Source organism: Rattus rattus, chromosome 5, assembly GCF_011064425.1.
Source record: "Rattus rattus isolate New Zealand chromosome 5, Rrattus_CSIRO_v1, whole genome shotgun sequence".
NCBI lineage: Eukaryota > Metazoa > Chordata > Mammalia > Rodentia > Muridae > Rattus > Rattus rattus.
In genome coordinates, this window is record NC_046158.1 from 129,037,168 (window position 1) to 129,064,217 (window position 27,050).

Here is a 27,050-nt window from a genome sequence, read left to right on the forward strand (position 1 = left end):
ACCACTTTACATGTTGAACTGCATGTTGGACACTCAACTCTTTTTAACAATCAAAACATTCTTTAACAAATTCCCATGCATGTTATTTATAACTACGGGGAGGTAAAATATTGTCCTGCACAAGTTACATGGTAGAAGACTATAGGTACTGAGGCCAGTCTGACCTGGGCTGCATCCTGGCTGGATGGCCATTAGCGAGTTATCTGGGAAAGAATGTTCTCTCGGTTATGAAATAAGGGGAATAACAACTGCTTTTCTTAAATATTTCGATAAAAGTCAGACACAGTTCAGGCTAGCCATTCTTCAGAGTTTTAATACTATAGAGGGAGTGCTGTATTTCCTTCTTTTCACCACACTATATTGACATAAATAATTAACATTCCAAAATTCATTTACTGATGGTCATTCATCCAAGACAGCCTGATCTTAGGAAGCTGCTGAGAACTCATGTGAGGTATGAAGCTCCCACTGCTCAGAGTAGTGAGACCAGCACAATTAACATCTTATATATTGAACCTTATAAAGAGTAGACAGAGACATAAGAATTTCATTACTCTAACTACATCACTCTTGTTCATACCAATTTATTAAAAAAATAAATGATTCACATTTAATGTATCTTGTTTGGTAGACAAGACACACTAAGAGGCAAAGAGACTATTCAATCCTAGAAACTGAATCTGCTCACCAAGATGAACGCCAGGTACTGCTGTGAACTAACACACACTAACTCTTGTATATTTGTTCCACCAAGATACAAGTATTCTACTTTTATTAAGAAGACTAAATTTTACCCAAAATTTGATGAGAGGGTATGAAGATAATATATAACACAGCCAGAATTTGGAGATGGACAATCTTGAAGATTAAGGCACAGTGTGACTCCAAGATGTCATCCTTATTCAAATTTCCCCAAGACTGGAAATCCCACTTTCCATCTAGAACACAAAGATGAATTCAAGCTGTCACTGAAAATATATTATTTTGCCCTGTTCTTGAGGATCTACATTCTCATGAGGAATTAAACATGTGTACTCATTAACAAATTCCACAGGACTACTGAAAGCCAGTGCTGAGCCAAAGAGCTATGAAAGATGCCATTGCAAGGTGGAATCAACAGAAGCTCTGACAGTGCAATACTTTACACATTCCTCAGCAGAAAAAAACTTTGTCTGCATCCAGTGTGGTCTCTCAAATATCCTAATAATCCATTTGATATGGAAAAAATAAACTGTTGAATCACAAATATCAAATATTTACTCAGAAAGCAATGAGAAATTAGAACCTTAAGCAAATCCCAAATTTGTAACTTTGGTTTTTTAGTATACACTTTGCATAGTAATTTTTTTATATTCATTATAATGAACGAAACAATTGAACTAGTCACCATATTGACAATGTTAATGTGCTAGAGGAACAACTCTTATCACAACACTGGACATTCTCAACCTTCAGCCCATTGTGGTATTGTTCTCTGTAACCCATCTCTTTCCTGCATTTCTTTAGCACTGGGGTAAATAAAACTAAAGTATCATTTCAAAATCCCTGTGTATCTTTCATTTCACTGCCTATTTGACTGGATTTGACATTCTGTTCCATGAGTCGCATATGATGAAGAAACATCATAAATGTGATGCTTAAACATCATAAATGAGAAGCACTAGCCTGTGGGCTGTAGTTCCAGGAGGAATAAAAAAGGGAAAGGCACAAAGAGCAAAAACAAAACATCTAAACAATAGAATTCATTGTTCTCTATTTCTTTACTGACAGTGCAAAATGGACAAGCCCAGTCAGTATTACCACAGGTGGGAGCTATTCCTGCCTACATGCTTTCCCCAGTGTGGTGGTCTGTATTTCTATGAACTGTGAGCATAAATAAACCTCTATTCACATAAGTTGCTCTTTGTCTGATATGTGAATGCAGACAAGAGAATCATAACTGAAGCATTCCCTGTATCTTTGCATCCAGCTATAATACCAGCAATGGAAACAGAGACAAAGGTGATATGAACCAGTATTGAGAACCTATATATCTCAAAGACAGGGGCAGATGGTCACCAGGGAAAGAAGAGTTTTATTTGTTGTTTCAAAAACTAATCAGCTCCACTGCAGTAACACTACAGGCAAATGTTCCCTTTCACAATTCCATATTTAAGGATATTACTTTGGAAGTTATAAATTGCCAGTTATTATTTGATTATCTCAGCTTGGAGCTTGGTGCATAATGACTTCCTCGGTGGGCTGCTGAGCTGCTAATTCATAGCCTCCTTCTGAAAAAGCTTTTCAGGAAATTTGTAACAAATCCATTAAATTAAAATGAATTTGTGCTATATTGAGAAGTAACTGAACCACATGGGGCCAATCCAAATGCCGTTTTGATTTTTTTTTCTCCCACCCAAAGAACTTTCCATTTGTTTCTCTTGGGTAAAAGAACATGTGCTATTCTTTGATAGTCAGGACCCTTGTATTGGTAAAGAAGGGAAACAAATCACTTCTGAGATGCATAAATAGATATTTATGCAATAACAGTCCATAATTTATTTGTTTTTTTACCGAGTAGAAACTGAAGCTACTTTCAAAGAGCTTTTGCAATTGGGGTTACACATGGGAGAACAACAAGTTACACTTTCGAGTTGCACCCAGAGTGCTTTGATGGTTGTTAAATTTGTTTCTTTGTTTGTTTTAGTGTTGGAAATGGATCTCAGGGCTTCACCCATGCTAGAAAAGTGCTTTCACAGAGCTAGGCTCAGCCCCATTGAGTCTTATAGCTCCAGATGCCCAGACTACACACCGGAGCACGAATAACAAAAATTATAGTATTTTCATCTGTCTCTTTGAAATTAATCTCAAACTTCATTGTTATTGTGGTCAGATAATAACACTGTGATAGTCTTTGAAAATATTAGTATCCTTGCTTAGTATGTATCCATGATTAATTAAAACATAAAAATGATCTATTCATACTTGAAAGTAATATATATATTATATATATACAGCATATATCCTCTGTCCAACAAATTGATAGTGGTTTAGCTGTGTTGATCAAATTTTGTCTGATTTTCATCCTAAGTAATGAATGAAAATTAATATATACCATTGCATTAGCAATTTGTACCTTTAGCCTCTAGAAACCAAATAAATATATACAGTACATACTGTAAGCTCTTTGATAGGTGTGCACAAGTTTTGAATTATTGTTTATACTTCTTATTTTTTGAAAACTAAGTCTTTCTCTAATGTCCTATTCTACCTGTTTTTAGTAAAGTATCTCTTGACAATAGTCTGGCAGTGGCATCAACTTTTTTTGGTTACCATTTGCTTGAAATATCTCTTCCTATTTCTCCCACACCCTTACTTCTGATCAGAAATATCAGTCAGGTATTTTTAGAAATTTCATCTTAGATTTGTCTTATGTTTTTTCCTCATAGTTATATTAGGAATTACTGGGTTTGCCAGGAGGATTACAGAGGGGAAAGTGACATTTTCCTCACAGTTTATCAAGCAATGATGCATTCTTTCAACGTAACATGTCTCTCTCATTACTGACGTGGCTGAGGTATTGTCTGTCAGTTTTCTGTTCTAAAAGCTACACTTCCTGATCTTTCTACTTAGTACAAATTGGAAGGAAGACATTCAATGTTCTCACTCTTAAGAGATCAAGCATCAAGCTTCATTTCCTCTCAGAATAAAACTGCAACTAGGCTGCTGGTAAATTCTCTGCCTGGGAGACTTATATCTATCCTTTTGGTTCATTTACTCAGCCATTATATTAGTTACTTGTCTGATACTGTGATAAAATAACCAAAAGTAACTTAGAGGGGACATATATTTATTTTAGATTAAGTTTCCAGAGTGATAGAATTCATCAGTGGAAGGAAAGGCATGACAACAACAGAAAGCATGGTGGCATGAAGGGAATTGTTTCTAGTCAAATTTCTTCTGCATATCGGGTAGAGGGAGGATGGGAGGGAGGGAGAGACAGAGAGAGAGAAAGAGAAAGAGAAAGAGAGAGAAAATAAACAGGAAGCAGGATGAGGTTATAGGCCCACAAACACACCTGTAGACATATACTTGCTCCAGGTAAGCCCTGCCTCATAAAGGTCTCGTAAAAGCTCCCTGGCCTTCCCAGACAGCACCACCAACTGGGTACCAAGTGTTTAAATACATGAGCCTTCTCATTTATATAAAACAGACACATTTAATAGGAACTCATGAGTGTCTATTCTGCACTCTATGGTAAAGCCCAAGACTGTAATCCAATTGTACAGCTTCTACTGGGAGTTTTTTGTTTTTGAAACCGAGGTTTCTTACAATCCTTCAAGGAGGCAATTTGTTTATTTCACCACTCCCTCACGTTCTAGAAACAGATACTGTATTCTCATTTTATAATTTTAATGGCCCTGTCTTAGAATTAGTCATTCAGCTGAAAAATTCCTGCTCTTGTTTTTAAGATCAGACAAAGGTCTGGACTCCAAATATGTCCCCTGCTGCAGGGATATTGTTTTCCAAAACCATCTCATCTGATAGAACAATGAAACACATACCTGCCCACAGACCTATAGATATCTTTCTGTAACCATTTGTATCTATGGAAAATTAAGCATAACTTCTACTCATGTTTCCAAGTGAATCATCCTAATTTCTTCCTCCTTACTATCAGCAAATGTCTAATCTGACACCATGCACCCTTATTTCTACCATTTAGTATCTGTGTAAACATGGAATTTATTGTTCTATGCTAGTACTCAGGACCGACAGTGTCAGAGTTGGTGAAGATCACCAGGAAAATGGCACAAGAACACTGCTTTGATGTCCTTTCTTTACCTAAAGCCTGCAGTTTACAAAACTGCTTATATTCAGCACCCCTCTTGTTTCAGATGTGTGTAGTGACAATTCATATTTCATAACTGTGTTCATCTCAAGGCTCCCACGCCTGCAGAGCAACTTTTGTAAAACTGCACACATTTTAAAATTTTAATGTTATCTAAGGATTGTGTGTTGTTAATGTGAAGCACCATGCATCTACAAATATTGTATGATTTCACTGCACTTTCATTGCAACTAAAATTTCATCTGTGCTTTTCTTATTTAAGTCAGAAGCCAGAACACTTCTGGAATCATCATAGTCAGAGGTGGAGCTTCCTAGCAACCAAGAGGTCCTCAGTTTCCTACAGGAGATAGAGCACAAAGGCCACACTTGTCATAGTAGGACTATGATACATGGGCAACTGTGGGGCAGTTGACTGTGCCAGGAAACTTTGTAAGGTTGGGTGGGTTCAGAGACCCTGGCACCCTCTTAGGACAGTGTTCATTTCCCTGTTCCCTAGCAGATTTCTGGCATGGAACATGTGTCCACATTCCCCACATAGGACATAACCAATGGTTAAGTAGATCAAAACAGAGTTCTCAATGTTAATGAGGTGTCTAGATTGGCCCTGAGGGTTTAGACAATAAGCTTTACTCCTTCCTGCAAAAGGTATTTAATCTCTGTCCACCCTCCTGAACATGTATGCTCCATTTTCCACAATGAGTAATCAGTGAATGGTATGCATAACCATGAACTGTCTCTCTCATCAAGAACTGCCATGGGGAGCATGGTGGGGAGAAGCCTTCTACAGAGACAGGCTAAGTCTCCTACAGAAAACTCTTTGGTACTCCCCAACAATCATGAGCTAAATACAATTACCATTGAACTAAGATGAGTTCCCCCAGGGTCCCCTCACTTGCCACCTGCCCCCTGCTGAGGAACTTACCCTGAAGCCTGAAGGCTCCTCTATTCTTGACTTCTCATCATGAACTTCAGCAGTGTCTGGATGCCCAGGAGCCACGAAACCACAGCTTTGGCCTCAGCCTGTGCTGTTTCTCACTCAGGCCCATGTCTTAGCTGTGTTTTCTTACCTCCTGAGCATTGCATCAGTACCTTCTGCAAGTCCAGTACCTCATGGTAGTGCAGGGTAAATGAAGTCTACCATTCTGCAATTAGTCTGCCCAGCGGAGTTCCCACACTCAGCAGCAAGGTGGAATGTTAGACCACAGACAACAAATTTTCCCGGTGGGAAAAATCAAAGCTATCATTCATTCTAGAAATTAGTGAAATGTCATGCCTAGACTTCATCATACATACATACATACAAACATACATATACACACAGTTACACATTTCATAGATTTCATTTATTTTTAATGTTTTTAAATAAAAGTTTATTTATTATGTATACATTGCTTTGTACTGAATGTATGCCTATAGGCCTGAAGGGGATATCAGATCTCACTGTGGATGTTATGAGCTTCCATGTGGTTGCTGGGAATTGAACTCAGGACCCCTGGAAGAGCAACCAGTGCTCTTAACCTCTAAGCCATTTCTCCAGTCCTTCATAGATTTCTTGGAGATTACACCCCAAAGTATGGAATGAAAAAAATTTTTTGCTGAGTATATGGATTACAAGTGTGTGTGTGTGTGTGTGGTTTTTCTGTGTGTGTGTGTGTGTGTGTGTGTGTGCATGCACACAGGTGTGCCAATCTGTTACAATAATGTACAAGAGTAACTAAGCTCTGGTTTTTTGGCATGTTTAAAATTCTCTTTTAATTAATTACAAGCATATCTGACAAAAATATCATATTTTTTGAAAAACACATTTCAAACAGTATCATGGAAAATCTTTTTATATTATTATCGATTTCCTTTTAAAGCATTTTAATTATAAAGCATTAAAATGACTGAGAATAGAATTTAAATTTTGTATTCTGGTTCTAGGTGTGGCTTTCATTATCTTAAAGTATTGGTAGTGCCTTAATGTTCTAGAAAATGTGAAATTTCTTGAAGCCTGTACAGGGAGAAATGTGTCCTCTCTGACTCCATCCAAAATTATTGTCTTTGCAGATGATAAATGTCAGACACACTGAGTGTAACACATCACTTTCGCAGGGATGTGTAGCTCATAGACTGGGGTGTACTGACAGCTCCACCATGGCTTAAGGCATCTGTGTTACAGGATACTAAAGATGTTTCTCTCAGTTTCTAACACAGTGTTCCAATGTTTATTACATTGGGACACCCAAATTGATTTTATTAACTAAAATTTATTTGAGCAAATTTCATGAACAGTAATAATATCTTTCTGATGTGGCACGAATTTCTTAGAGATTGCTATTAAATAATGTACTCGAAATCCAATTTGATTCTTTGCAAAGGAATCTTATAATCATATAATTATTATATTCTATTTCTGGGCCTTTTATCTTTTCTAGGGATTCTCAACATTTTATGTACACTTTTGAATTTTATCTTTGCACTATGTTATAATGCCCAGGTAGTTCACACCATCATAGATTTTATAAGACTTCCATATTCTTTCCTTGACTGTTTTAATTTAATTTAAAATGTTTTGTTTTATTGCAGTGAAATGACAATTGCCCCTTCAATTCCAAAACTCTAAAAATGTATGTTGTTTTAAATGTCTATTAAAGACATCCAAAATACAAAGTTAATACTTAAGTATTTGTTAGCGTAGATAATTCTTTGTGTTCCTTCACAATTCTGTTGTAGGTGTCATTTTTTACTTTTCCTTGGAGAAAACTTCAGAAAAGAATTCTCAGGTGGTACAGTAAGTGTGGGTTAGCTTCGTTTTCTAACAGTGTCATTAACATACAACTCACACATCATTAAATTCAGCCACCTAAATGTATAATCTAATGAGATTTCTGGACTTGGGTTTCCAATCTGATTAAAGTCAGTAATGTCTCCATTTCCAGTAGTAAACATCGCACTGAGAAGTGGTAGCAAAATCTGTTAATGGAAACAAACATAATATCACCATTGGATACTTCAATCAAACACTGATGGAAAACAAGGATCTAGATGCCTGTGCAGATAATACATTCAAATGCTTTTGTCAAGCTAGCAACTGTAATGAGGGTGGCTGATTGCTTCTAATGTTGCCGGCTAGAGAAAAAAGAAAAAGATACACACACACTTTAACAGTAGGCACCTGCAAGGGAAGAAATTTAAATACTGCTATAAACCAACCATTCACAGGATAAGATTCTAGGCTTAAAAAAAAAACTCAGCCGTACAGCTGCAGGATATAAGCTGTTAGTGTTAGCATAGAAGCTTTCAAGTATTTCATACAGCAGTTGACTTGGGACTTTGAATCTCTCAGGTCATGGACCAATCCTGTGGTTATTTCCTTAATTATGAACTGCATGTATATAGCAGATACATTATTCAATAAGAAAACTCTTTGTATCAATCTCCTGACTTGTGAAGTGACCGCTAGTATTCTTTTTTTTTGTTCCTGTGATAAAAACTTCCTGACCAAAGGCGACTTGAGGAGGAAAGGATTTATTTGGCTTACATTTCCAGTTTACACTCACTGAGTGAAGTCAGGGCAGGAACTCAAGCAGAAACAGTGGAGAAACATTGCTTACTGACTTGCTCACTTGCTTAATCTCACCTAACTTGTTTATACAACCCAGAACCACCTGCTTAGGGATGGAATTAGGAATGGAACTTCTCTCAATAAACTTGTCCCTCCTGTATCAATTAGCAACCAAGGCTATACCCTTCAGTTATGTCCTCAGGCAAATCTTACCCAGGATATTTTCAATTGAGATTATATAATCTCAGGTAGTTCTAAATAATGTCAAGCTAGCAGGATCACTTTAATACTTTAATAATGTCTTTATTATAATAATTATTATTTTATTATTAATAATGTCTTAATAATAATTATTATTTTAATAATGTCAAATACTAACCAGGATTAGTATCATGCTATGAACATCTATAAAGAGTACCACAGTGTTTCCTACCTAAGAAGGAAATAAACTAAATGTAACAATACATTCTGGAAGAATTTGGAGGACTAGCACAAACATCAGAACATGAATGATGCAAATGTGATAGTTCCCTCTGTTCCTCCCTCTCACCTATTAGCCTGCGCAAAAGACAGAAGTTGGTGAATGACAGTAGCACATTATAAACTTACTTAAATGGGAGTCCCCAATTGCAGCTGCAGTGCCAGATGTGTTTCTATTGTTTGAGGAAATTAATACACTTCCTGTTATATAGTTATTCCAGCAAAAGCATTTGGGGATCGACTGGGACTTCATAATAAACCCATCAGAGGTTTGATTTCAGTTGGGAGTGCCAGCATTGCATAATGATGGTCCCAGCCTCAGGTGTCTATCCAGACTCCAGCCCCATGTTTACTATTTGGTTCTCAGCAAACCCACTTTGCCTTGCTACAAGATATCATGCTGGTCTGTTACATGGAAAACATTATCCTGAGTAGAACTGGTAAGGAAAATATAGCACTGCTCTACATGTGTTCATGTACTAGCGGGTTGTAAGTAAATCTAACAGACATTGAGGAGCCCTTAAATTTTGTGAAATTCCTAGGTGTCTATTCACAATGATTTTGTTGAGAGAAAGCCATTATTTTTTTGTTTAAATTATTTCTGTATTTTAAGAAAAATCCTTTTCATTCCTTCCTGACATAGCATCTTTCTCTTATGCTATATCAATGTATTTCTTTACCTATAGAAGAGAAATAATACTGAGTCAAGTGGAACTTGAAAAATTCAATGAGAAGATACATGTTTATAATGTATCAAAGACCTAAGCAATAGATAACCCTGACCTGAATGTTCCTGTAACTAAAGCAAGTCACCTAGTGATGTTTAGACAACTTGGACAAGGTGCTAGTCCTATCAAAACAAGATTCACAGGGGTCAAACTTCCCACCTATAGCGATTCTGAGATTTGGGCCATGTGCACCTCAACCATTCACTGGGTTAGATGAGAGAACCCTACCATTGTCTCCAAAAGATTCTGGCTTGGTCTCTGTTTCCTAACTCCCCTAAATACAAACAAGCCACACAGTATGTCCCTACTGCCGTGGATACAGAAGCTGTACCCACCATAACTTCCACACCATGATAGACTGTCTGTGGCCTCTCCATGCCAGGAAGGACTATGTGCACTCTCTGGAACTGTGAGTCAAAATTATTCTCACTGCTCTTAAGCTGATTCTGTCAGACATTTTGTCTGTTGACATTATCAAGAAAAGCAACTCATGCCCTTTTCAAAAATGTTTTCCTTTTTGTGTAATTGTGCTTAGGACACCTAACATGCCATCTGCCTACTTAGCAAGTTAGTAATTGCACCACACAGTGTTGTGCACCAGGCACAGTATCATCCAGATCTCGAAAAGTCACTGACCTTCCAAGATTGAAAAGTTATGCATGCCTCCCCTCTGCAGCTGCTGATCAAACAACCCTATGCTTCTTTCTGCTTCTGGGAATTTGTCTTCTTTAAATACCTTGTACATGCAGACCAGTATCTCTCTATTGTGCCTGATGTACTTTATTCAATCCAATGTTTTCTATCGTCATCCCCATAGTTGAATTTTATGTGAATTCCTTTTTGGTTGAAAGTTCTCCTAGAAAAAATTTCGCGTGCAGCATCTCACCATGTGTGGGGGAGCCAGCAAGCCAGGCAGCAATAGGGAGTAAGGAAAGAGGAGCCCAGGCCTGATTTACAGCCCCCTAACCAGATGGCTGGCCTTTGTTTTCATTCTCTGGTCAACAGTCTCCTAGTCTGTAAAATTAAGTGGTTTAATCTAGTACCTCAGAGATCTCTTCTGTCTTTGAGTGGTGACTGTGATTCTGTGTGGATCAGATGATGCCCTGATCATGTTTCTCAGTTACAGGTTCATCCACACCAGCACATGGTGTTTAAAGAAACACATGTCCTACCCAAGGCTTTTGTCATTTAGGAGAATTTATTTAGTGAGAGGTCCAACATCAGATTCTATAAAGCCGTTCTAAGATGAAGAAGTTACTGCATCTGACCTTTCTTATAACTGACAATGGGAGACAGTGAGTCTTTGAAATATGGAGGCAAGATAGTCTTAACTTGAGTGCACTACCTCACTCCCCTTGCTGAGTGATCTTAACAGCTACTCGTTTCCAGTGGGGACAGAAAGGAAAGTTTGTTTGTAGTGACAGGTGTTGACTGTCACACAAGATGCTCTGCCTTTTCATCCATGTAAAGCAGAAGAGCCAATGATACTTGAAGAGTCAGGTTGAGAGAAGATTAATATCTGGAGCCTTTAGCAGGCTGCTTTAAACAAATAATATTGCATTCCCTAGGGGATGCTGAAATCAGGGTTTCCTTCTATTGTGGTTTGAATATAAAAATCTCTCCCAAATGCTAATGTGTTTTAAGAGTTGATCACCAAGTTGTGGCACTACGGGAAGGTAGTGGCAACATCAGGAGATGAGGCCTCAGCCGGGGGAAATGACTCACAGGGGTAAGCTTTGAGGTTTTATAGTTGGACCCCAAATTTACTTCAGTGGGCCCTACTCTCCTTCCTGCATACCAACCATCTTCTTCCTTCTGTGGACAGCCAGATCCTGCTACTTCCACCATGCCTTTCCCACCTACAGCCATGTCTTTTCTACCATGACATATTGTATAAAGTGTAACCCTAAATACAACCTTTATCTGTGATTTTTTCATGATTGAAACACAGGACTGAATTACATAAACAAGAGAGTAACTAGGATATCATATGTGGATAATGAATTTTTATTTGAGAAAAAGTTTTGGGTTGTTCGGGGGCCTTAGTAGGGATGAAATACTTAACTATAAGCTACAAATATATCACGTGACCTCCTCTGTCCATCAAGAAGTAGGAGTTATCTGATCCACAAATATCACAAAATTGGACATGCACAGATTACAGTAGCATCAATTGAAAGATATATATCAAACACACATGGGTCATAAAGGCAGGTGTGTGCTACGTGAGGTGACATAGTTCCTACTAATAATAATAACATGCCACCTTTCCACTGAGAGTCTGCACCTGTACATTTCTGGAGAGTTCTTAAAATTCAGGGGCTGAGGATGGGAAGATTTGAACCTGATAACAGATATCTCTGCATGACAGGCATGCATTGCTTCAAAGCAGATGGTTCTAGTGTTACAGCTCTTTGTAAGACATTTTTGAGGGTTGATGATGAAAGAAAATCACAGGATTTCACACAGTGACTCAGGTCATTCATATTCTTTGAAGGAGATTACAAATATGGGATGATTACAGATTCATTGTCTGACCAATGAATGATTTAGCTAAATAGTCAGGAACTTGAAGTATGATTAGAAATCAGTAATATGAAAAATTCCGAAGCCATATGAAGATAAATCGCTCTAAGTGGGAAGAAAATGATATTGCTATTTCTCGTAAATGTTCCCCCAATCATGACATCAATAGGAAAATATTTTAATAATGAACATGGGATGATTTATTCTGTAGGTAGCAGTCAGTCTTTTCTAGACACCTCTTTTATCATCCAAGCTCATTCGAAAACAGTGAAACATATGGATGTTAAGCAGGGACTTAATATTGGTTTTCATGCAAGAGTTTCACCAATACCAACTCCCAAAGGTGACCTCGGAATGAGTTCCCAAAATGCCAAATGGAGACACCACTGAACCACTAGCAGGGATCAATTGTCAGATGTAATTAACATTATACTGAGCCACTTCCATCACAGAAGTATTTTTTCTACTGGATTCTCTAAGTGTACATTTGTCTTCTCTGCATGCAGAGCTTATGTCAAAACCACCACCCACTGATTTACAGAATGCTTTATCCCCCATTACGATATTCTGCACAGTATTGTAGAAAGGAACACACATCACTGCAAATGAAGTATGGCAATAGGCCCATAACTCCTAGAATTCACTGGTCTGAACATAGTCTGAATCAACTATATTGATAGAGCCATAGACTACGCTTTTGAAGATTCAGTTACGGCATGAAATAGATGGCAATAATTTGGAGTGCTAAAGCAAGGTCCCCTAGGATGCTATATATATTATGACTCAGCAGCAATACATTATAAAAACGGTCTACACATTTGCAAATAGGAGTCACTGCACTTACCAATAGTGAAATAATAGCATATGCTTGATAACCACAAACGGAAGCCCACATATTAAAAGCTTGTCTGGTTGGCTGAGCATTGTTGTGAGATGGGGGAACGCTTTAAAGCAGTGACCCCGACCATTTCGTGGATGCCAGTGGAGTGAGAGCATCTGTGGAAGCAGAGCCAGAGGGAAACGGGTGGGCCTGTCGCACCGTTAGGATTTGAGCTTGGGCCTTTTAAATCCAGGATCTCGAAATCCATCGTGTGGTCCTTTGGACTGTAAGGTTTTTGTAGATAATCTTGGAAACAATGGGAAAAGACTGAATTAGAATGGACTTTGGCTATTGTGGACGACTCTGAAGTGTGTGGGTTGCTCGAAACCCTCCTGGCTTAGCTTTCGTCGAATTTGAGGATCCCTGAGATGCTGCTGCTGCTGTCCTTGAGCTAGCTGGAAGAACACTATGTGGCTGCCGCATCCCCGCCCCCTTCTGGTGTTGTCATCCTGAAGATGATTACCGCAGGAGGAATCCTCTACCTCGGCTCAGATCCCCAAGGAGGAGAAGCTTTTCCTGAAGCCAAAGCAGGTCACTCTCCAGAGACAGGAGAAGAAAAAGGTCTCTGTCTCGGGAGAGAAATCACAAGCAGTCTCGATCTTTTCTAGGTCTCATAGCCGATCTACGTCAAATGAAAGGAAATAGAAGACCAGTTTGCAAAAATGTTGTACAGGAAATAACTTCATTTGACAGGAGTATTTACAGGAAATTAAAAGTTTTGTTTGAGACTTCATAAGCTTGGTGCATTTTTAAGATGTTTTAGCTGGTCAAATTTGTTTTGTCTCTTGAAACAGTGACACACAAAACAATGTAATTCTCTATGGTTTCAAATGGATCATATGAGGCATATGAAATCAAGAATTGTTACTTTACAATGTTCCCCTAAGCGAGATTGAATTTTCTTTGAATTTTAGCTTTTCATAGACTGAAATAAGCTTAGATCCTGCCCTATTTTAAGAGTGATGTACTAATGACATAAAGCTACTGGCGGGGATCTGATAAAGCTGTAGTTCCCCTAGTGGCTGAGACACTGCGTAGTGTGGCACTGTGGGTGAAATGGTAAGCAGTCTTTAAAAACTGCTGCGAAGACAGCCAACAGATAAAGGATAGGAACCGCACTCTGAAGGTTTTCAAAGGTTGCTGTATGTGAGCTGTTGGAAATGTAAAAGTAAGATACCAATGTCCTATCAGTTTAAGGGTACATTGTACAGTTGAAGTTTTCAGTCACTGTGCAAGCTTTTTTTCATGCTGACATTTGTAATATGTTTGTGAGAATCCTTAGGATTAAAGTTCTGTTTACAAAAAAAAAAAAAGTGACACTACAGGGAAGAAAACCAAACATTCCTTCTTCAAATGTTACTGAAAAGCTAAAAATAGCTTTTAGTATTATTATGACCTGTGAGTACATAAACAAAAAAAACTATAAGGAAGGACTGTTAATAGCCTCTCAGGAATTTTTTTTTCATTTTTTTTCTTTATTAACTTGAGTATTTCTTATTTACATATCGATTGTTATTCCCTTTCCCAGTTTCCAGGCAAACATCCCCCCCTCCCCCACTCCCCTTCTATATGGGTGTTCCCCACCACATCCTCCGCCCATTACTAACCTCCCCACAAGAATCCTGTTCACTGGGTGTCCAGCCTTGGCAGGACCAAGGGCTTCCCCTTCCACTGGTGCTCTTACTAGGCTATTCACTGCTACCTATGAGGTTGGAGCCCAGGGTCAATCCATGTATAGTCTTTGGGTAGTGGCTTAGTCCCCTCTCAGGACTTTTTAAGAATAAAGACTTGGGTTAGTCTACCAGGTTAAAAAACACTGCTAGATGAGGTGTGTAATAACAAAAGCACAGACCACCAGAAATCAGTAGTTGAAAAAAATTATAAATTCTTGTTATAGTCACATTATCAGTCACAGAAGTAAAGGTAGTCATCATATGCATTCCTTCCCTTTTTTATTATGGATACATTTGTGTGTTTGTGTAGCAAAATATAAGGAACAGATAAATATGTACAAATGTACACTGCCCAAATATATCCATTTTCTTATTAAGTCCATTATTATGTAACACAGTATATATTCATGTTATCATTTAAGAATTATTTTTCTAAGATGGTATTAAGGTTATGAGATATCAATGGGAAAGCAAACATCCTTACACCTACTTTTGTAAATAGGGTTAACACAATGTAAGCATATAATGTTTGTGCTCAAATTCTATTGATTTGGTTTTGTCAGTTCAGTACATATTGATTCTGTTTCTTTGGAGAATGTGAACTAAAATACAAGATGGAAAATCTCCTCAGATGTGAAACTGAGCTCATTTTAGTAAAATAAACAACACTTGGCAATAGCAGAACATTGTAAAAATTCTGTGTTTCTGAATTGAGTTCTCTGTAGCTTCATTGAGAGTTTTTCATAAGTAGTCAAAGGTGATACTAGTTTCTACTTTTTTCTTGTGATATCTTTGTCTAGTTAGGAATCAGAATAATCTTGCCCAGATAGAATATGTTAAAAATATTTTCTCTTCTCGTTTCTTGCAAGAGTTAATGAAAATATAGTACTAGTTTTTAATACTCTAGAATTGTAATAGTCAGGGCTATCTAGAGAAACAAAACTGATAGGATGAAGATGTAGAAATGGATGGATGGATAGATGGATGGATGGATGGATGGATGGATGGATGGATGGATAATAAAGGGAATTTATTAGAACAGCTTACAAATTCTAGCTACATAGTCCAGCTAATCCAGCAATGGCTGTCAACTGAAGGAAAGTCCAAGAATCCAATAGTTTCATAGTCCACAAGACTGGATGCCTCAGCTGATTTTCAGTGTATGTCAGAATCCAGAAAGAATAGTCTCTAATGCCAGTGAAGGAATAAACTTGCAGTTACACTGAGGGCAAACAAGCAAAGAGCAAAAGTTTCTTTTCCCTTTGTCCTTATAGAGACTGCCACCAGAAGGTGGGCATGGCTCAGATTTAGTACGGGTCTTTCCACCTCAAAAGATTTAGGATGAATCTTCCTACTTCAAAATATTCAATCAAGAAAAATCCTTCACAATACGCAGCTGCTTGGGTTTTAGTTAATCGCATGTGTAGTCACATTGGCAACCAGCATCACTGCAGCAATCCACAGAGCACAGTTAAGGCACTTAGACCACAAGTTTTGGTTTTTGCCTTATTGGTTTTTTGGTTTGTCTGTCTCTCTGTTGGTTGGTTGGTTTCTTTTTTGTTTTTGTTTTGTTTTGTTTTGTTTTGTTTTTTTATGGATAGATTTTCAGGTTTTCTTTTTGTGCGTTTATTTTTTTTTCTTACACCTACTCACGTTTTCTAAAGCACACTAATTCAGTCGTCATCCTTCTGGGAACTTGCTGAGTATCATGCAAGTAATCTTTTTGGAAATTTGTTATTCAGACATCACAGTCTTTAGCATGTACATATTGATCTCCTATCTTTTGATCTTGATTCCTTTGGAACATGCATATTTTTTATTGATAAATCTCTTTGAAAGTTTGTCATATGTACTTATCTTTGAAAGAACTAACTACTCTCTTGCTTACTCCCTATGTTTTATATTTTATCGCAGCACCTTGCATTATCATCCCTCTAGTTTCCTTTTTTTATGGCTTTGATTTAATTTACTCCTTTTTTTTCTTGGTGTTCAAGCTACTGATGATATCATTGATTTGAGTTCGTTATCTTTTTAATAAAGGGAATTACAGCAGAAATTCTTTTACCTAAGCAGGCTTCACCATCTTTTGGTTTTACAGTGTCACCTCAAAACATTTTCTTAGTTATCTTTTGTTTTCTACTTTGTGTACTTTTTACATGGGAGAATCTTCTTTAATTTCTGCCTTTTTAGTGTTTTAATTAACTGGTAACTTAATTCCATCATGAGTGGAAAACACAGTTGATTATTTAAATTCTTTTCAGTTTGCTGGAGCCTCTAAAATGACCTGCATGTAGGTTTTCCTGAGAAATGTCATTTCTACATATACACGTGGAATGTGTGTGCTCTGCTATCTATCATCTGCTCAAGAGTTCTATGTGTGTCTACTAAGTATTGTGATTCATACTATAAAATTTTCTGTTTTTATTAATCTCCAGATGTTCAACTGATTGTTGAAATAGGAGTAGTGACATTCACAAATTCACAATAATTTTTATATCTGAGTTGATGCTTTATGTTTGTTTTGTATATATCAAATTGTTATGATTTCCAACTGTGTCTTTACTTTTCTGACTTACATTCTCTCTCTTTCTCTCTCTCTTTCTCTCTCTCTCTCCCTCTCTCTCTCTCTCTCTCTCTCTCTCTCTCTCTCTCTCTCAACAATCTTGTATATGCTTGCAACCTATACGTAGATGTTGAGGTAGGAGGATCAAAGAGCCCTGGTCTGCCTAGACTACATACAAAGACCTTTTCTCAAAACAAGAGTACATATCTTATCATTTTATAAAACATTTTCTATCAAATGATATAGTACCCAAGAGCATAGCCACTCCATCTTTATTGAGTTTGCTGATTGAATGAACCAACCTTTCGTATACTTTTATTTCTATTTTATTTCCAGCCTTCAATGTGAAGTGTTTGGCCACAATGTGTAAAGCATATCTCTGACATTCAGTGTATTACCACAACATGCAGAACAATGTATTGTCAAAAATAGAGTGATTTTATGGATTGTACATTATATCTCCACAATGTGCAGTACATCACTGCAATGTACAGAACATCATCACCTTTCCTTTCTCTCCCTCTCCCAAGTAAATGCACATACCTGCAGCGCATCACCACAACATGAAGTGTACCTGTACTATATGCAGTACATCACCATGATATGCAAGGAAGCATTTCAGTATACAGCGAATCACAACAGTATGGGGATCATTATTCACAATGCTGTGAATTTCCAAAATGTAGAGTGAATTACCTAAAGAAAGTGGAGAGTTGGATCATGTTTTTAATTTACTCTGTACTTTTTGAGTAAACTTTTATTTTTTAAATTAGAAACTATCCTCTGAGTTAAGTAAGTTAAATAGTTGCATGGTAACAACATATAGCAAGAGACTTTGATGCCCCTGCACTCATCATCCGGCCTTGTTAGCAGTATCTAGTTCCCATCTCTGTCTCTTTGAATTTCACTGCAGCATTCCCATTCATGACAGATGTCATATCCAAACCATAATTCCCCTTTCTCTGAGATTATTAAGACAGTTTTGCATTACAAAGAACTCCTCTTTGAACTGTGTCTTTCTAAGAGTGGGCACATTTTGTAGCACCCAATCAGCACAGTACCTGTCTTCACTCAGAAGCGGGAAATTAATGATGGCATAGATTACAATGTGTCATTTCTCTATGACAGGACTATTAATGTCTGTGGAGGTCATAACAAGGTACAACAAGGTGGTTCTAGTACTTGGCTGGTGTAATAGTTGGCTATCTTTGAATCTTTCTTCACTAAAGAATAGACTCATGAAATTTGCCTCCAGAAAAGCAAATGCCTCAGTTTCATGCCCAGTGTCCTTTATAGGGGTCATGGTAGGTTCCAGTTGAACTACTATGATTACTCAAGAAGCACTTTCTTCTCTTCTCTCTTGTTCCATCCTTCCCTCCATCTCTTAATCCCTACACATCCTTCTCTTCTTTCCTTTCCTCCTTTGTCAAGCAAACGTATATATGTGCCTAGTGCCAGAAAATACTCTACAGGAGTATTATCAAAGGAAAAGCCTCAGAAACTCCAAAAAAGGGGGTGATCACAAGTGCACAAGCTTTTGTAAACTCCTTTCTCTTATATCTATCCATGATGCCATGCTAGCTGTAATTTAAACACAATTTATGATTCAAGTCAAGGTCCTTATTACATTTAGTTTGCTACTGACAGGTTCAATTCATTTTGGCCAAGAAAAATGATGCATGACCTGTCAAGCTTCCAATCTCTAGGGCTTCAAGGTCTTCTAAAGCCATCTCCTTATATTTTGGAGTGCCCCAAACTTCTCTCTTGACATTTCACTGTGAGCAGCATTAAAGAAAATCTCACCTGCTCAGAGGTTAGGTGTAGTATGTTTTGATCTATCACCCAGAGAGAAGGACAGCTTTAGCAAACCATATTCTTCCTAAGAAAAATTGAGTGAATGAGTGAATGTTTAGTTTATGACAAGGTAGATTTTTGACATCCTGCTCTTAGTGCCCATGTTGCAGCACAGAAAGATAAAAGACCTGCACATAGTTGGGTAAGAAAAGCCAGTGGTATACGGCAGCTGTAAGGTACACTCACTGTCCAGTTAGCAACTAGTTTTTAGAATATTTGTTTTTTATGAATTCATGGAATCCGCACATAATCTGTAAACATTTCACATGACTAACTTGAAAGCCGGCCTTCATTTGGAGCTTTTAAATACATAGGGAATTTAAAATTATGAAACTTGAAACAATGCATGGACACATGATAGCTAAGTGCACACAGTTTTTCTTTAAACAAAGTGAAGCTGCCAACTCACCAAGACAAATGGAGAGTAAATTTTGATGGGAAACATCTGGGGGGAAAATACTGTCACTTAGATGAAAAGTTCTCCCCCTTTCCTCTGTCCACATGGTACAGCAAAATGCAACACACTCTAGATCTCAGTGTCAAAGATGGACTCCAGAAGCTGCTGACAGCTGCCTGTCATTGTAGATATCAGTTCAATGCAATCATTCCAGGAGGCCTGTTTGAGGCTGAGAGAAAAGGATGGAGATAGTTGAACACAGAGATGGACCATAAAATGGTACTCCCAGGTGAAGATATCCAGGATCTATTTCAGAAACAAAAACAAGACACTGAGTGTGCCTGCCATGTTGGTCTACACGCTGGATACCGCTCAACCTCTCAAAAGTTTGTGATGTCAAAGTGTCCTATTTGCTTTCTATTGCTATGATAAAATACCATAATCAAAAAGAACTTAGGGAGAAAAATTTATGTTGTTTATATATCCCAATACAGTCCATCATTAAGGAAACTCAAGGCGAGAACCTGGAGACAGGAGCTAAAACAAAGGCTTGGATAGTGTTGATTACTGGTTCCCCCAATCTCTGCTCGATCTTTATCCCTGTTCATTTTGTATGCAAGACAAATTTTGGATTGAAGGTTTTGTGAGTGGATTGATGTCCCCCTCCCTCCACTGGAAGTTCTGCCTGGCTGTCACTGGTGGTCACTTTCATCTCCATATTCCCAGCTGGTAGGAGTCTCAGCTAGGGTCATCAGCATAGACTCCCAGAAGGCTCTCAGACCTATGTCTTTCCACTTATTTCTGTTCTCTCTCCAGGCCTTCTCTGGCCTTGCAACACCTGATCCCCAGTCCAGTCACCCACATTACCCTTCTTGCCACCCAGTTTCCACCCTCAATTGACTTACAATGTCTATTTTATTTCTGTTTCTATGTGAGATTCAAGTATTCTTCCTTGGGCCCTATTTGTTACTTAGTTTCTTTGGGTCTGTGAATTGTAGCATGATTATCCTGTACTTTATGTGGCTAATATTCATTGATGAGTGAGTACATACTGTGCATTTCTTCTGAGTCAGGGTTACCTCACTCAGGATGATATTTTCTAGTGCCCTAAAATTGCCGGCAAATTCATTAAATCTTTTTTTGAATAGCTCAGTAGTATTCCATTGTCTAAATATACCACATTTTCTTTATCAAACCTTCGATTAAAGGACATGTACATTGTTTACAGTTTCGAGCTATTATGAATAAACCTGTTATGAACATGGTTGATAGAGCATCTTTTGGGTATATGCTCAGGAGTGGTATAGCTGGGTCTTGAGGTAAAATCTATTCCCAATTGTCTGACAATTCTTTACAGACTTTGAAAGAGCAATTCCCAACTTCATATGGAAAAACAAAAAAACCAAGGATATCTAAAACAATTCTCATTAATGAAAAACATTGAGGTATCACCATCTCGATGTTCAAACTGTACTGCAAAGCGATAATAATTAAATCCACTTGGTATTGGCATAAAAACAGATAGGTTGAGCAATGGAATTGATTCAAAGACCCAGAAATAAACCCACATACCTATGGACACTTGATCTTTGACAAAGAAGCTAGAAATGTGCAATAGAAAAAAAATAAAGCATCTTCAACAAATGATGCTTGTCTGACTGGGTGACTGCATGCAGAAGAATGCAAACAGATCCATATTTATCATTCTGCACAAAACTCATGTCCAAATCAGTCCAAGACTCAACATAATCCAGACACAGTAAATTTAATAGAAGATAAATGGGGAAATGCCTTAAAACCATTGGCACAAGAGACAACTTCCTGAACAGAATGCCAATAGTTCAGGTGCTATGATCAACATTAATAACTCGGACCTCATGAAACTCAAAATTTCTGGAAGGCATAGAATACCATCACTAGGACAAAAGAGCACCCTATAGAATGGTAAAATATATTCACTAACCCTCCATCTAACAAAGGATTAATACCCAAAATATATAAAGAACTCAAGAAATTAGACACCAACAAACCAAATAACACAGCTTTAAAATGGGACACAGAGCTAACCACAGAATTCTCAGCAGTAGACTCTCTAGTAGCCTAAAAGCACTTAAATAAATGTTTAATGACCTTAGTCACCATGGAAATGCAAGTCAGAATGACTGAGATTCCATTTTACAGCTGTCACTATGGCTAAGATCAAATACTCAAGTGTCAACAAATGTTGGCAATGATATGGAGCAAGGGGGAACACTCCTCCATTGCTGGTGGCAGTGCAAACATACAACTGCTTTGGAAATTAATTTGGTTTTGATAATTTTGCCTCCAGTAGACAATGACTGGAAGAATGCTAGTTACTTGACTTACTGAGCTTCTGGCTTAAAGCTACCAAAGTCAGTGTTGCTAAGATCTGAGTAATTGGCTTCTGATCTTTGCATATTTAAACATCCGATACCCCAGCAATGTTTTCTTACAAGATTTCAAGTAGGAATGGGTAGCTAAATACGATCATTTTTTTCCTCTTACACTTATTGGGTTCCAGGGAATCATGGTTTTCTTAGTTTGATTTCCATTGCTGTGATAGAACCCTGACTGAAAACAACTCATGGAAAAACACATTCCTTTGACTTATACTTGCTGGCCATACTCATTCATTGAGGGAAACAGAAGGAAGGACTGAAGTAGAGGCTTCAGAGCAATCATGCTATTGGTTTGATTTCATTGCTTATTCTTTGTTCCTATCCACATGATCCCAAATCTGATCTCTAGGTGTTCAACGTTCCTCTGCTCCATATGAAATAAAGCCCAGCCAGACACAATAAAGTCTTTCTCCATAGTCTGATGGCCGTATTCACACATAAGTCTACTGGCATCCTAGTCTGCCCAAATCAACTTACCATCAACGTTCTGAGGGATATCTTTAGCTTTGTTCATGTCACAGGCATGCTAAAACATAGACTCTGAACCCAAAATGAGTACAAAAAAAAAAAAACTAACCTTTTTTATTTGATCTGGTAATATATAGAGTTGTATACAATCTTGATCAATGTGAAGAGGCATAAAGATCACACAGTCAGTTAACACATTTTGTTAAGTGACACTGTTACACCTTTCTGAATGATACCCCAGTTGTTTCCTAGGTCATGCAATAGGCAGTGCTCCCCCATTTGAGTGGCTTTCTGTAATGGTTCATCCAGAATCAGATTCAGACAATTGGCAACTTTGAATCTAGAGTTTTGTACTGCTTCTTATCCTTTAAGTTAATTCCAATCTTTGAACAAGATTGACCATAGAGGAATACAAGTGATTTGGCTTTTGAGGGATAGCCATTTTGCAGCTTCCTTTGCCAGAGGTCTGTCTGTCTCCATATTAATGAGCATGCTAACAAAATTTTCTAATTTATCTGGAGGATTGTCTAATTGGGAAAAAAGTAGCTTCATTGGGAAGGCAGATGTTCTTTTAAATGAAAGTGCAGGACACTACTTCTTTGGACATGCAAATCTAGTCCCAGGGTCTGACTTGTTCAGGCCTAAGATGTTGACCTCCCACTATATGCCTTCAGGCTCTAAACAAAGAGACTTTACTCTGAGCAATAATGCTACCCATATACCTTTGTCTACTGAAGTCCAGCCTCACAACCAACCTACAAATCAGGTGCCATGCTCCTTCTCAAACTTCATCCAGGATTCCTTCCAAAACCATGATGCTTCATCACATTTGACTTTGAACTCCAAGACCCAATTTAGGACAAGTCCTGTCCACTAATGAGAAACATCCTACCTAGGAAGACATTTGGAGACTTCAGGAGTCTCCGAGAAAATCCAGTCTCCTTCTTATAACCATGTGTTCAGATTTTCTCTATTGTAATGTCCTGATTTTTATCTCTAACAAGACACTTTCTGAGGGGTAAGTAACACACTGACTCTTGGACCTACTGCACCTCTGTAAGAAGAGTGAGTCACCACAATGGCCCACCCACGCACAACAGCCCATGAATGGGCAGCAGGAGCTTAGCATTCACTAACCCAAGAACTTTACTGGTACCAAACTTGAACAAAGACAAAGCATGGGACAGGGAGCCAATCAGCTGGTTTCAGCTACAGAGAACAGTTACAAACCAGAGCGATGCAAGCAGAGGGTGTATAGGTGTCCCACACTATTTTTTGAGACTACTTCTGCTCTCCTCTTGTTCCTGGGCCCTGTGTTGTTGATTCCAAGTCTTGTTACCCCTCATCCCCAAGGATAATCTCAAGAGTCTGAGGGCTAGGGCAATATACCTCATTCTTTATATTCTCTGTTTACTTTCGCAATTATCACAAACTAAATCAGTGGTGACAGCTTTTCTAAACAAAGTTATTAATCATAAGATAAGCCATTCCTATATGCAGCCTTGTTATGACCCTTAATATTATTCATCCCACTGCATTTACCACTTCTGGCTTTGTACCTGCTCTGGAACCTAGGTCCCTTATATTTCACCCGAATTTCATTGTATCACCTACATCCACAGTCTTCACTCAGACATAACATCAGAGAATATTACTGGGCTGTGGATACACCTTAGTCAGTGAAAGTATTTGCCATGTGTGCAAGCATGAAGATCTGATTTCACAGCCATAACATCCAGACCGAAAGCTAGTGCTGCTGTATGTCTTTAATCATAGCCCTGGCAATGGAGACACAGGAACATCCCTGGGCATGCTAGTCAGTCAGCTGAGCAATCGGCAAGCCACAGGTTCAAGGAAAACCTTGTCCATTAAACAAGCAAAAAAGTAGAGAAGGGACTGGAGAGATGGCTCAGCGGTTAAGAGCACTAATGACTCTTACAGAGGTCCTGAGTTCAATTCCCCAGCAACCACATGATGGCTTACAACCACCTGTAACTGGATCCCATGCACTCTTCTGGTGTGTCTGAAGACAACTGCACTGTACTTAAATAAATAAATAAATAAATAAATAAATAAATAAATAAGTAAATAAATAAATCTTTAAAAAAAATCTTCATTAAAAAAAAGTAAAGGAAGACAGCCAATGTTGACTCTAGCCTCACATACACAGAAATGAATGTGTGGCTCTCTCTCTCTCTACCCTGACTTGACAAAAACAAGTTTAAAAAAAATGTAACAATGTATGATCAGATCTAATTCATTCTTTTATTTGACTCATAAGAAAATGGAGTTGTAAAGAGCCATTTCCTTGATAGCTCCACCACTTCAGAAGCAAGGAAATGGAAGGCAGAGATCAGCTGCTACAAGCAGGCATATTAGCACGTTCCGCAGACAGATGGAAATAACAATCCTGCAGAGTGGATAGTTGATATTCAGCCTCTGTCTTTACTTTCTCTGGCTAATGGGTTCATTGCTTCGGTCCCTACATGGACACCCCAACTATTAGTTAATGGTGGACTGTAAAACACTCTGTAAATACACAGTGCTATATAAGATGAGGACAATCAATATGTCTTCCTTGCATATGTTTTAGCTCTGCATAATGTAAGTCATTTTAATTTTTAAAAGCACTGGCTTTGATAAGGGAATATGCAGAACTGCATACTTTCTGATTTTAGACATCAAAATAGAAAAGAAGAGAAGTAACTTTTGAATCTCAAATTATTTAAGCAAAAGTCTTCCTTTTGCTTTGATGTGTCTGCAACTAATAAGACAGATTGGAAACCGAAGGATAACAGCAACAGAAAAGCGCCAGCACAGCTGTAAAGACAAAACCATGTAATTTGTGCCGTCAAAATAAGTTTCAGGGGAGCTTTTACTTGCATACCTTCCTCTTCTTATGTGTAGCCATTAGGTAGGCTTAATTATGAGGTGATAAAAGTGTGAGACCAAGCTGACCAATCTGTCCACCAAGAAATTATCATGCGAAAAACTAGGGTATGACTTGAACCAATACTGAGAAACCTAAGGTTGTCTACAGACTCTAGAAACAGAGATCAGACAAGGAAGTAAGTAGGAGAGTCTAGCAATACCCTAAATAGCAATGCACAAAAACCTGGAGATCCCCTGAATCATCATTACATTGTATGCCTGTTCTCAGTACCAGGACTCAAAGCTGCAGCCTTATCCTGACCTTGTTCTGACAGTCATTCATCCTCCTGCTTGGCAGGTATAAAGCTCTTCTTGCTATGAATGTCTCTTCTTGTCATCTGTATAGTCTCACAGTCTGGAGAAGCCTTGAACTCTTTAGTCTAATAAAAATAAATCACAAGCAAGACCATTATGTAGGCACAGAATGAATTCACAAGGTTGAGAAAGCCATTGGTCAGCCACAAGCTCAAAGTTTCAGTTGAATCAGGATGTATTAGCCTCGAGACTTTCAGGAAACTGTTCTTCTGAGTGTCTGGGAACTCACTTCAGGCATTGCTGAGAGTCCAGTGCTACGATTTAAGGTAAAAGGATGTCTTTGGCAATCTTAGTCTTACTTGGATTCTTCTCTCTCTCTCTCTCTCTCTCTCTCTCTCTCTCTCTCTCCCCCCCCCCTCCCCCCTCTCTCTCTCTCTCTCTCTGCCCCCTTTCTAGTTTTCTGCAGTTTTGCTATTTTTTTTTTAACTTTTTAAATTTTACTTCATCTTTCTTACAGTTCAGAATTTATCCTCTTCCCGGTCCACCCTCTGACTGTTCCATATCCCTTACACCCCCCACTCCCCACCCTGTCTCCACAAGGATGTCCCCACCCCCATGCTCCCCACCCCATCAGACCTCACCACTCCCTGGGGCCTCCAGTCTCTTGAGGGTTAGGTTTATCTTCTCTGACTGAGTCTACTCCTAACAATCCTCTGCTGCATACCTGTTGGGACCCTCATATCAGCTGGTATATTTACATTTAAAGGTAAGATGTCTTCCAGAAGCATTCAGGAGAGGAGAAAAAGAAAGTGAAGAAGACTGAGCAAAGAGATGGGAGAGCTTGCTTAAAAATAGAGCATATCAGGCAACATAGAGCTTAGGAATTGCTTTTCCCTAAAGGGTAATATAACTTCTCTCAAAAAGAACCCAGCCCAACACACAGTTGTTTGTGCTTCTGCTGCTTGGGTGCTCCAGCAGGTACTAGTCAAGTAGTCCCTTGGGAACCCAATCTACCAATGAAAACACAGGGTAGGCTTCCATCAATTCACTGACCCTAACACAAACAGCCTCCAGGAACTCCAAGGTTTCCAGTAGATAGGCCTTAAGTACCAGTGGTAAGAACAAGTTCAAGAAGGGAGACTCCATGCAATAGCAACATGAACATGTAATGAGATCTCTATGACTACATTAGTTATATGCTTTGTTCTTATTATCATGCCTCAAACTTCCTAGATGAACAACTTAAAAGAAAAAAGACTTACTTAAATTGTGGTTACACAAGATTACTTCCCACTTGTGAGGCACTAGGTGTTAGAGAAATCCCTGGGAGGCAGACATACTAGGAAAGGCGAATCAAGGCAGATTAAGATTACTAAATTCCTGTTTCTTCTCCTCTACTGTGAAAAAGACTTGGTGGGCTTCTTCCTGTCAGTAAAATTCTCGAACCTCACATCAAGAAGGGGGTTCTGTGGAAGGCTTCTGCAGTGAGAAGCAACC

The 27,050-nt window shown here is 38.3% G+C and overlaps 1 pseudogene; it reads left to right on the top strand.

Annotated features, from left to right (window-relative positions):
- The first annotated feature begins 11,281 nt into the window (after positions 1-11,281).
- LOC116901022 lies at positions 11,282-13,637 on the top strand (annotated as a pseudogene).
- Positions 13,638-27,050: the final 13,413 nt, after the last annotated feature.